The sequence below is a fragment of the Schistocerca gregaria genome, chromosome 8 (genome assembly GCF_023897955.1).
Source record: "Schistocerca gregaria isolate iqSchGreg1 chromosome 8, iqSchGreg1.2, whole genome shotgun sequence".
In the NCBI taxonomy this organism is placed as follows: Eukaryota; Metazoa; Arthropoda; class Insecta; order Orthoptera; family Acrididae; genus Schistocerca; species Schistocerca gregaria.
The window spans coordinates 21,531,824-21,544,817 of NC_064927.1; positions in this window are offsets into that span (position 1 = coordinate 21,531,824).

Below are 12,994 nucleotides of genomic sequence, written 5' to 3' on the forward strand. Positions count from 1 at the left end.
GGAGTAATGTCCCAAACAGTCTACGTTTTGATCGTTCCCTGGAAGACCAGCAGTAGTTTCCGATGCACATCTGGTGGCTTTCTGTAATCTGTGGACTATCAGAGTGTTGATGAAACACTGAAATTGAATCGGGATTGAATACAACAGTCACCATGCGCACTTTCCTCCACGGGCGGTATGTCTCAAACAGTCTACGCTTTGATTGTTCCCTGGAAGACAAGTAGTAGTTTCCGATGCACATCTGGTGGCATTCTGTAACCTGTAGACTATCAGAGTGTTGATGAAACACAGATATTGCATCGGGATTGAATACAACAGTCACCATGCGCACTTTCCTCCATGTGAGTAATGTCTGAAACAGTCTACGTTTTGATCGTTCCCTGGAAGATCAGTAGTAGTCTCCGATGCACATCTCGTGGCATTCTGTAATCTGTGGAGTATCAGAGTGTTGATGAAACACAGAAAATGCATCAGGATTGAGTACAACAGTCACCATGCGCACTTTCCTCCATGGGAGTAATGTCTAAGGGAGTCTACGCTTTGATCGTTCCCTGGAAGTCCAGTAGTAGTTTCCGAAGCATATCTGGAGGCATTCTGAAATCTGTGGCCTATCAGAGTGTTGATGAAACACAGAAATTGCATCTGGATTGAATACAACAGTCACCATGCGCAAATTCCTCCATAAAACTAATGTCTCAAACAGTCTACGCTTTGATCGTTCCCTGGAAGACCAGTAGTAGTTTCCGATGCACATCTGGAGGCATTCTGTAATCTGTGGACTATCAGAGTGTTGATGAAACACAGATATTGCATCGGGATTGAATACAACAGTCACCATGCGCACTTTCCTCCATGGGAGTAATGTCTCAAACAGTCTACGTTTTGATCGTTCCCTGGAAGACCAGTAGTAGTTTCCGATGCACATCTCGTGGCATTCTGTAATCTGTGGAGTATCAGAGTGTTGATGAAACACAGAAAATGCATCAGGATTGAGTACAACAGTCACCATGCGCACTTTCCTCCATTGGAGTAATGTCTAAAGGAGTTTACGCTTTGATCGTTCCCTGGATGTCCAGTAGTAGTTTCCGAAGCATATCTGGAGGCATTCTGAAATCTGTGGCCTATCAGAGTGTTGATGAAACACAGAAATTGCATCTGGATTGAATACAACAGTCACCATGCGCAAATTCCTCCATAAAACTAATGTCTCAAACAGTCTACGCTTTGATCGTTCCCTGGAAGACCAGTAGTAGTTTCCGATGCACATCTGGAGGCATTCTGTAATCTGTGGACTATCAGAGTGTTGATGAAACACAGATATTGCATCGGGATTGAATACAACAGTCACCATGCGCACTTTCCTCCATGGGAGTAATGTCTCAAACAGTCTACGCTTTGATCGTTCCCTGGAAGAAAGGAGTAGTTTCCGATGCACATCTGGAGGCATTCTGTAATCTGTTGACTATCAGAGTGTTGATGAAACACAGAAATTTTATCGGGATTGAATACAACAGTCACCATGCGCACTTTCCTCCATAGGAGTAATGTCTCAAACAGTCTACGCTTTGATCGTTCCCTGGAAGACCAGTAGTAGTTTCCGATGCACATCAGGTGGCATTCTGTAATCTGTGGACTATCAGAATGTTGATGAAACACAGAAATTGAATCGGGATTGAATACAACAGTCACCATGCGCACTTTCCTCCACGGGCAGTATGTCTCAAACAGTCTATGCTTTGATCGTTCCCTGGAAGACCAGTAGTAGTTTCCGATGCACATCTGGAGGCATTCTGTAATCTGTGGACTATCAGAGTGTTGATTAAACACAGATATTGCATCGGGATTGAATACAACAGTCACCATGCGCACTTTCCTCCATGGGAGAAATGTCTCAAATAGTCTACGCTTTGATCGTTCCGTGGAAGACCAGTAGTAGTTTCCGATGCACATCTGGAGGCATTCTGTAATCTGTTGACTATCAGAGTGTTGATGAAACACAGAAATTTTATCGGGATTAAATACAACAGTCACCATGCGCACTTTCCTATATGGGAGTAATGTCCCAAACAGTCTACGCTTTGATCGTTCCCTGGAAGACCAGTAGTAGTTTCCGATGCACATCTGGTGGCTTTCTGTAATCTGTGGACTATCAGAGTGTTGATGAAACACAGAAATTGAATCGGGATTGAATACAACAGTCACCATGCGCACTTTCCTCCACGGGCGGTATGTCTCAAACAATCTACGCTTTGATTGTTCCCTGGAAGACAAGTAGTAGTTTCCGATGCACATCTGGTGGCATTCTGTAATCTGTGGAGTATCAGAGTGTTGATGAAACACAGAAAATGCATCAGGATTGAGTACAACAGTCACCATGCGCACTTTCCTCCATGGGAGTAATGTCTAAAGGAGTTTACGCTTTGATCGTTCCCTGGAAGTCCAGTAGTAGTTTCCGAAGCATATCTGGAGGCATTCTGAAATCTGTGGCCTATCAGAGTGTTGATGAAACACAGAAATTGCATCTGGATTGAATACAACAGTCACCATGCGCAAATTCCTCCATAAAACTAATGTCTCAAACAGTCTACGCTTTGATCGTTCCCTGGAAGACCAGTAGTAGTTTCCGATGCACATCTGGAGGCATTCTGTAATCTGTGGACTATCAGAGTGTTGATGAAACACCAATATTGCATCGGGATTGAATACAACAGTCACCATGCGCACTTTCCTCCATGGGAGTAATGTCTCAAACAGTCTACGTTTTGATCGTTCCCTGGAAGACCAGTAGTAGTTTCCGATGCACATCTGGAGGCATTCTGTAATCTGTCTAGTATCAGAGTGTTGATGAAACACAGAAATTGCATCGGGATTGAATACAACAGTCACCATGCGCACTTTCCTCCATGGGAGTAATGTCTCAAACAGTCTACGCTTTGATCGTTCCCTGGAAGATCAGTAGTAGTCTCCGATGCACATATCGTGGCATTCTGTAATCTGTGGAGTATCAGAGTGTTGATGAAACACAGAAAATGCATCAGGATTGAGTACAACAGTCACCATGCGCACTTTCCTCCATGGGAGTAATGTCTAAAGGAGTTTACGCTTTGATCGTTCCCTGGAAGTCCAGTAGTAGTTTCCGAAGCATATCTGGAGGCATTCTGAAATCTGTGGCCTATCAGAGTGTTGATGAAACACAGAAATTGCATCTGGATTGAATACAACAGTCACCATGCGCACTTTCCTCCATAAAACTAATGTCTCAAACAGTCTACGCTTTGATCGTTCCCTGGAAGACCAGTAGTAGTTTCCGATGCACATCTGGAGGCATTCTGTAATCTGTGGACTATCAGAGTGTTGATGAAACACAGATATTGCATCGGGATTGAATACAACAGTCACCATGCGCACTTTCCTCCATGGGAGTAATGTCTCAAACAGTCTACGTTTTGATCGTTCCCTGGAAGACCAGTCGTAGTTTCCGATGCACATCTGGAGGCATTCTGTAATCTGTCTAGTATCAGAGTGTTGATGAAACACAGAAATTTTATCGGGATTGAATACAACAGTCACCATGCGCACTTTCCTCCATGGGAGTAATGTCTCAAACAGTCTACGCTTTGATCGTTCCCTGGAAGATCAGTAGTAGCCTCCGATGCACATATCGTGGCATTCTGTAATCTGTGGAGTATCAGAGTGTTGATGAAACACAGAAAATGCATCAGGATTGAGTACAACAGTCACCATGCGCACTTTCCTCCATGGGAGTAATGTCTAAAGGAGTTTACGCTTTGATCGTTCCCTGGAAGTCCAGTAGTAGTTTCCGAAGCATATCTGGAGGCATTCTGAAATCTGTGGCCTATCAGAGTGTTGATGAAACACAGAAATTGCATCTGGATTGAATACAACAGTCACCATGCGCAAATTCCTCCATAAAACTAATGTCTCAAACAGTCTACGCTTTGATCGTTCCCTGGAAGACCAGTAGTAGTTTCCGATGCACATCTGGAGGCATTCTGTAATCTCTGGACTATCAGAGTGTTGATGAAACACAGATATTGCATCGGGATTGAATACAACAGTCACCATGCGCACTTTCCTCCATGGGAGTAATGTCTCAAACAGTCTACGCTTTGATCGTTCCCTGGAAGACAAGTAGTAGTTTCCGATGCACATCTGGAGGCATTCTGTAATCTGTTGACTATCAGAGTGTTGATGAAACACAGAAATTTTATCGGGATTGAATACAACAGTCACCATGCGCACTTTCCTCCATAGGAGTAATGTCTCAAACAGTCTACGCTTTGATCGTTCCCTGGAAGACCAGTAGTAGTTTCCGATGCACATCAGGTGGCATTCTGTAATCTGTGGACTATCAGAATGTTGATGAAACACAGAAATTGAATCGGGATTGAATACAACAGTCACCATGCGCACTTTCCTCCACGGGCAGTATGTCTCAAACAGTCTACGCTTTGATCGTTCCCTGGAAGACAAGTAGTAGTTTCCGATGCACATCTGGTGGCATTCTGTAACCTGTAGACTATCAGAGTGTTGATTAAACACAGATATTGCATCGGGATTGAATACAACAGTCACCATGCGCACTTTCCTCCATGGGAGTAATGTCTGAAACAGTCTGCGCTTTGATCGTTTACTGGAAGATCAGTAGTAGTCTCATATGCACATCTTGTGGCATTCTGTAATCTGTGGAGTATCAGAGTGTTGATGAAACACAGAAAATGCATCGGGATTGAGTACAACAGTCACCATGCGCAAATTCCTCCATAAAAGTAATGTCTCAAACAGTCTACGCTTTGATCGTTCCCTGGAAGACCAGTAGTAGTTTCCGATGCACATCTGGAGGCATTCTGTAATCTGTGGACTATCAGAGTGTTGATGAAACACAGAAATTGCTTCGGGATTGAATACAACAGTCACCATGAGCACTTTCCTCCATGGGAGTAATGTCCCAAACAGTCTACGCTTTGATCGTTCGCTGGAAGACCAGTAATAAATTCCGATGCACATCTGGAGGCATTCTGTTTCTGTGGAGTATCAGAGTGTTGATGAAACACAGAAATTGCATCGGGATTGAATACAACAGTTACCATAAGCACTTTCCTCCATGGGAGTAATTCTCAAACAGTCTACGCTTTGATCGTTCCCTGGAAGACCAGTAGTAGTTTCCGATGCACATCTGGTGGCATTCTGTAATCTTTGGACTATCAGAGTGTTAATGAAACACAGAAAATGCATCGGGATTGAATACAACAGTTACCATGCGCACTTTCCTCCATGGGAGTAATGTCTCAAAGAGTGTACGCTTTGATAGTTCCCTGGAAGACCAGTAGTAGTTTCCGATGCACATCTGGAGGCATTCTGTAATCTGTGGACTATCAGAGTGTTGATGAAACACAGAAATTGGATCTGGATTGAATACAACAGTCACCATGCGCACATTCCTCCATAAAAGTAATGTCTCAAACAGTCTACGCTTTGATCGTTCCCTGGAAGACCAGTAGTAGTTCCCGATGCACATCTGGAGGCATTCTGTAATCTGTGGACTATCAGAGTGTTGATGAAACACAGAAATTGCATCGGGATTGAATACAACAGTCACCATGCGCACTTTCCTCCATGGGTGTAATGTCTCAAACACTCTACGCTTTGATCGTTCCCTGGAAGACCAGTAGAAGTTTCCGATGCACATCTGGAGGCATTCTGTAATCTGTGGACTATCAAAGTGTTGATGAAACACAGAAATTGCATCGGGATTGAATACAACAGTCACCATGCGCACTTTCCTCCATGGGAGTAATGTCCTTAACAGTCGACGCTTTGATGGTTCCCTGGAAGACCAGTAGTAGGTTCCGATGCACATCTGCAGGCTTTACGTAATCTGTGGACAATCAGAGTGTTGATGAAACACAGAAATTGCATCGGGATTGAATACAACAGTCACCATGCGCACTTTCCTCCATGGGAGTAATGCCCCTAAGAGTCTACGCTTTGGTCGTTCCCTGGAAGACTAGTAGTTGTTTCCGATGCACATCTAGAGGCATTCTGTATTCTGTCTAGTATCAGAGTGTTGATGAAACACAGAAATTGCATCGGGATTGAATACAACAGTCACCATGGGCACTTTCCTCCATGGAAGTAATGTCTCAAACAGTGTACGTTTTGATCGATCCCTGGAAGACCAGTAGTAGTTTCCAATTAACATCTGGAGGCTTTCTGTAATCTGTGGACTATCAGAGTGTTTACGAAACACAGAAATTGCATCGGGATTGAATACTACAGTCACCATGCGCACTTTCCTCCATGGGAGTAATGTCCCAAACAGTCTACGCTTTGATCGTTCCCTGGAACACCAGTAATAGTTCCTGATGCACATCTGGAGGCATTCTGTATTCTGTGGAGTATCAGAGTGTTGATGAAACACAGAAATAGCATCGGGATTGAATACAACAGTTACCATGCGCACTTTCCTCCATGGGAGTAATTCTCAAACAGTCTACCCTTTGATCGTTCCCTGGAAGACCAGTAATAGTTTCCGATGCACATCTGGAGGCATTCTGTATTCTGTGGAGTATCAGAGTGTTGATGAAACACAGAAATAGCATCGGGATTGAATACAACAGTCACCATGCGCACTTTCCTCCATGGGAGTAATGTCTCAAGGTGTTTACGCTATGATCGTTCCCTGGAAGACCAGTAGTAGTTTCGGATGCATATCTGGAGGCATTCTGTAATCTGTGGACTATCAGAGTGTTGATGAAACACAGAAATTGCATCGGGATTGAATACAACAGTCACCATGCGCACTTTCCTCCATGGGAGTAATGTCTCAAACAGTCTACGCTTTGATCGTTCCCTGGAAGACCAGTAGAAGTTTCCGATGCACATCTGGAGGCATTCTGTAATCTGTGGACTATCAGAGTGTTGATGAACCACAGAAATTGCATCGGGATTGAATACAACAGTCACCATGCGCACTTTCCTCCATGGGAGTAATGTCCTTAACAGTCGATGCTTTGATGGTTCCCTGGAAGAGCAGTAATAGGTTCCGATGCCCATCTGCAGGCTTTACGTAATCTGTGGACTATCAGAGTGTTGATGAAACACAGAAATTGCATCGAGATTGAATACAACAGTCACCATTTGCACTTTCCTTCATGGGGGTAATGTCTCAAACAGTGTACGCGTTGATCGTTCCTTGGAAGACCAGTAGTAGTTTCCGATGCACATCTGGTGGCCTTCCTGTAATCTGTGGACTATCAGAGTGTTGATGAAACACAGAAAATGCAACGGGATTGAATACAACAGTTACCATGCGCACTTTCCTCCATGGGAGTAATGTCTCAAAGAGTTTACGCTTTGATCGTTCCCTGGAAGACAAGTAGTAGATTCCGATGCACATGTGGAGGCATTCTGAAATCTGTGGCCTATCAGAGTGTTGATGAAACACAGAAATTGGATCTGGATTGAATACAACAGTCACCATGCGCACATTCCTCCATAGAAGTAATGTCTCAAACAGTCTACGCTTTGATCGTTCCCTGGAAGTCCAGTAGTAGTTTCCGATGCACATCTGGGGGCATTCTGTAATCTGCGGACTATCAGGGTGTTGATGAAACACAGAAATTGCATCGGGATTGAATACAACAGTCACCATGCGCACTTTCCTTCATGGGAGTAATGTCTCAAACAGTCTACGCTTTGATCGTTCCCTGAAAGACCAGTAGAAGTTTCCGATGCACATCTGGAGGCATTCTGTATTCTGTGGACTAGCAGAGTGTTGATGAAACACAGAAATTGCATCGGGATTGAATACAACAGTCACCATGCGCACTTTCCTCCATGGGAGTAATGTCTCAAAGAGTCTACGCTTTGATCGTTCCCTGGAAGACCAGTAGTAGTTTCCGATGCACATCTGGGGGCATTCTGTAATCTGCGGACTATCAGGGTGTTGATGAAACACAGAAATTGCATCGGGATTGAGTACAACATCACCATGCGCACTTTCCTCCATGGGAGTAATGTCTCAAGGTGTTTACGCTTTGATCGTTCCCTGGAAGACCAGTAGTAGTTTCGGTTGCACATCTGGAGGCATTCTGTAATCTGTGGACTATCAGAGTGTTGATGAAACACAGAAATTGCATCGGGATTGAATACAACAGTCACCATGCGCACTTTCCTCCATGGGAGTAATGTCTCAAAGAGTCTACGCTTTGATCGTTCCCTGGAAGACCAGTAGAAGTTTCCGATGCACATCTGGAGGCATTCTGTAATCTGTGGACTATCAGAGTGTTGATGAAACACAGAAATTGCATCGGGATTGAATACAACAGTCACCATGCGCACTTTCCTCCATGGGAGTAATGTCCTTAACAGTCGACGTTTTGATGGTTCCCTGGAAGACCAGTAGTAGGTTCCGATGCACATCTGCAGGCTTTACGTAATCTGTGGACTATCAGAGTGTTGATGAAACACAGAAATTCCATCGGGATTGAATACAACAGTCACCATTTGCACTTTCCTTCATGGGGGTATTGTCTCAAACAGTGTACGCGTTGATCGTTCCCTGGAAGACTAGTAGTAGTTTCCGATGCACATCTGGAGGCATTCTGTATTCTGTCTAGTATCAGAGTGTTGATGAAATACAGAAATTGCATCGGGATTGAATACAACAGTCACCATGCGCACTTTCCTCCATGGGAGTAATGTCCTTAACAGTCGATGCTTTGATGGTTCCCTGGAAGAGCAGTAATAGTTTCCGATGCACATCTGCAGGCTTTACGTAATCTGAGGACTATCAGAGTGTTGATGAAACACAGAAATTGCATCGGGATTGATACAACAGTCACCATTTGCACTTTCCTTCATGGGGGTAATGTCTCAAACAGTGTACGCGTTGATCGTTCCTTAGAAGACCAGTAGTAGTTTCCGATGCACATCTGGTGGCCTTCCTGTAATCTGTGGACTATCAGAGTGTTGATGAAACACAGAAAATGCAACGGGATTGAATACAACAGTTACCATGCGCACTTTCCTCCTTGGGAGTAATGTCTCAAAGAGTTTACGCTTTGATCGCTCCCTGGAAGACAAGTAGTAGTTTCCGATGCACATGTGGAGGCATTCTGAAATCTGTGGCCTATCAGAGTGTTGATGAAACACAGAAATTGGATCTGGTTTGAATACAACAGTCACCATGCGCACATTCCTCCATAGAAGTAATGTCTCAAACAGTCTACGCTTTGATCGTTCCCTGGAAGACCAGTAGTAGTTTCCGATGCACATCTGGGGGCATTCTGTAATCTGCGGACTATCAGGGTGTTGATGAAACACAGAAATTGCATCGGGATTGAATACAACAGTCACCATGCGCACTTTCCTCCATGGGAGTAATGTCTCAAACAGTCTACGCTTTGATCGTTCCCTGAAAGACCAGTAGAAGTTTCCGATGCACATCTAGAGGCATTCTGTAATCTGTGGACTATCAGAGTGTTGATGAAACACAGAAATTGCATCGGGATTGAGTACAACATCACCATGCGCACTTTCCTCCATGGGAGTAATGTCTCAAGGTGTTTACGCTTTGATCGTTCCCTGGAAGACCAGTAGTAGTTTCGGTTGCACATCTGGAGGCATTCTGTAATCTGTGGACTATCAGAGTGTTGATGAAACACAGAAATTGCACCGGCTTGAATACAACAGTCACCATGCGCACTTTCCTCCATGGGAGTAATGTCTCAAAGAGACTACGCTTTGATCGTTCCCTGGAAGACCAGTAGAAGTTTCCGATGCACATCTGGAGGCATTCTGTAATCTGTGGACTATCAGAGTGTTGATGAAACACAGAAATTGCATCGGGATTGATTACAACAGTCACCATGCGCACTTTCCTCCATGGGAGTAATGTCCTTAACAGTCGACGCTTTGATGGTTCCCTGGAAGACCAGTAGTAGGTTCCGATGCACATCTGCAGGATTTACGTAATCTGTGGACTATCAGAGTGTTGATGAAACACAGAAATTCCATCGGGATTGAATACAACAGTCACCATTTGCACTTTCCTTCATGGGGGTATTGTCTCTAACAGTGTACGCGTTGATCGTTCCCTGGAAGACTAGTAGTAGTTTCCGATGCACATCTGGAGGCATTCTGTATTCTGTCTAGTATCAGAGTGTTGATGAAACACAGAAATTGCATCGGGATTGAATACAACAGTCACCATGCGCACTTTCCTCCATGGGAGTAATGTCTGAAACAGTCTACGCTTTGATCGTTCCCTGGAAGATCAGTAGATGTCTGCGATGCACATCTCGTGGCATTCTGTAATCTGTGGAGTATCAGAGTGTTGATGAAACACAGAAATTGCATCGGGATTGAGTACAACAGTCACCATGCGCACTTTCCTCCATGGGAGTAATGTCTCAAGGCGTTTACACTTTTATCGTTCCCTGGAAGTCCAGTAGTAGTTTCCGAAGCATATCTGGAGGCATTCTGTAATCTGTGGTCTATCAGAGTGTTGATGAAACACAGAAATTGCATCGGGATTGAATACAACAGTCACCATGCGCACTTTCCTCCATGGGAGTAATGTCCTTAACAGTCGACGCTTTGATCGTTCCCTGGAAGACCAGTAGTAGTTTCCGATGCACATCTGGAGGCATTCCGTAATCTGTGGACTATCGGAGTTTTGATGAAACACAGAAATTGCATAGGGATTGAATACAACAGTCACCATGCGCACTTTCCTCCATGGAAGTAATGTCTCAAACGGTGTACGTTTTGATCGTTCCCTGGAAGACCTGTAGTAGTTTCCAATTAACATATGGAGGCATTCTGTAATCTGCGGACTATCAGAGTGTTTAAGAAACACAGAAATTGCATCGGGATTGAATACAACAGTCACCATGCGCACTTTCCTCCATGGGAGTAATGTCCCAAACAGTCTACGCTTTGATCGTTCCCTGGAAGACCAGTAATAGTTTCCGATGCACATCTGGAGGCATTCTGTATTCTGTGGAGTATCAGTGTGTTGATGAAACACAGAAATAGCATCGGGATTGAATACAACAGTTACCATGCGCACTTTCCTCCATGGGAGTAATTCTCAAACAGTCTACGCTTTGATCGTTTCCTGGAAGACCAGTAGTAGTTTCCGATGCACATCTGGTGGCCTTCCTGTAATCTGTGGACAATCAGAGTGTTGATGAAACACAGAAAATGCAACGGAATTGAATACAACGGTTACCATGCGCACTTTCCTCCATGGGAGTAATGTCTCAAAGAGTTTACGCTATGATCGTTCCCTGGAAGACCAGTAGTATTTTCCGATGCACATCTGGAGGCATTCTGAAATCTGTGGCCTATCAGAGTGTTGATGAAACACAGAAATTGCATCTGGATTGAATACAACAGTCACCATGCGCACATTCCTCCATAAAAGTATAGTCTCAAACAGTCTACGTTTTGATCGTTCCCTGGAAGACCAGTAGTAGTTTCCGATGCACATCTCGAGGCATCCTGTAATCTGTGGTCAATCAGAGTGTTGATGAAACACAGAAATTGCATCGGGATTGAATACAACAGTCACCATGCGCACTTTCCTCCATGGGAGTAATGTCTCAAACAGTCTACGCTTTGATCGTTCCCTGGAAGAACAGTAGAAGTTTCCGATGCACATTTGGAGGCATTCTGTAATCTGTGGACTATCAGAGTGTTGATGAAACACAGAAATTGCATCGGTACTGAGTACAACAGTCACCATGCGCACTTTCCTCCATGGGAGTAATGTCTCAAGGTGTTTACGCTTTGATCGTTCAGTGGAAGACCAGTAGTAGTTTCCGATGCACATCTGGAGGCATTCTGTAATCTGTGGACTATCAGAGTGTTGATGAAACACAGAAATTGCATCGGGATTGATTACAACAGTCACCATGCGCACTTTCCTCCATGGGAGTAAGGTCTCAAACAGTCTACACTTTGATCGTTCCCTGGAAGACCAGTAGAAGTTTCCGATGCACATCTGGAGGCATTCTGTAATCTGTGGACTATCAGAGTGTTGATGAAACACAGAAATTGCATCGGGATTGAATACAACAGTCACCATGCGCACTTTCCTCCATGGGAGTAATGTCCTTAACAGTCGACGCTTTGGTGGTTCCCTGGAAGACCAGTAGTAGGTTCCGATGCACATCTGCAGGCTTTACGTAATCTGAGAACTATCAGAGTGTTGATGAAACACAGAAATTGCATCGGGATTGAATACAACAGTCACCATTTGCACTTTCCTTCATGGGGGTTATGTCTCAAACAGTGTACGCGTTGATCGTTCCCTGGAAGACCAGTAGTAGTTTCCAATTAACATCTGGATGCATTCAGTAATCTGCGGACTACCAGAGTGTTGATGAAACACAGAAATTGCATCGGGATTGAATACAACAGTCACCATGCGCACTTTCCTCCATGGGAGTAATGTCCCAAACAGTCTACGCTTTGATCGTTCCCTGGAAGACCAGTAGTAGTTTCCGATGCACATCTGGAGGCATTCTGTAATCTGTTGACTATCAGAGTGTTGATGAAACAAAGAAAATGCATCAGGATTGAGTACAACAGTCACCATGGGCACTTTCCTTCATGGGGGTAATTTCTCAAACAGTGTACGTATTGATCGTTCCCTGGAAGACCAGTAGTAGTTTCCAATTAACATCTGGAGGCATTCAGTAATCTGCGGACTACCAGAGTGTTGATGAAACACAGAAATTGCATCGGGATTGAATGGAACAGTCACCATGCGCACTTTCCTCCATGGGAGTAATGTCCCAAACAGTCTACGCTTTGATCGTTCCCTGGAAGGCTAGTAGTAGTTTCCGATGCACATCTGGAGGCATTCTGTATTCTGTCTAGTATCAGAGTGTTGATAAAACACAGAAATTGCATCGGGATTGAGTACAACATCACCATGCGCACTTTCCTCCATGGGAGT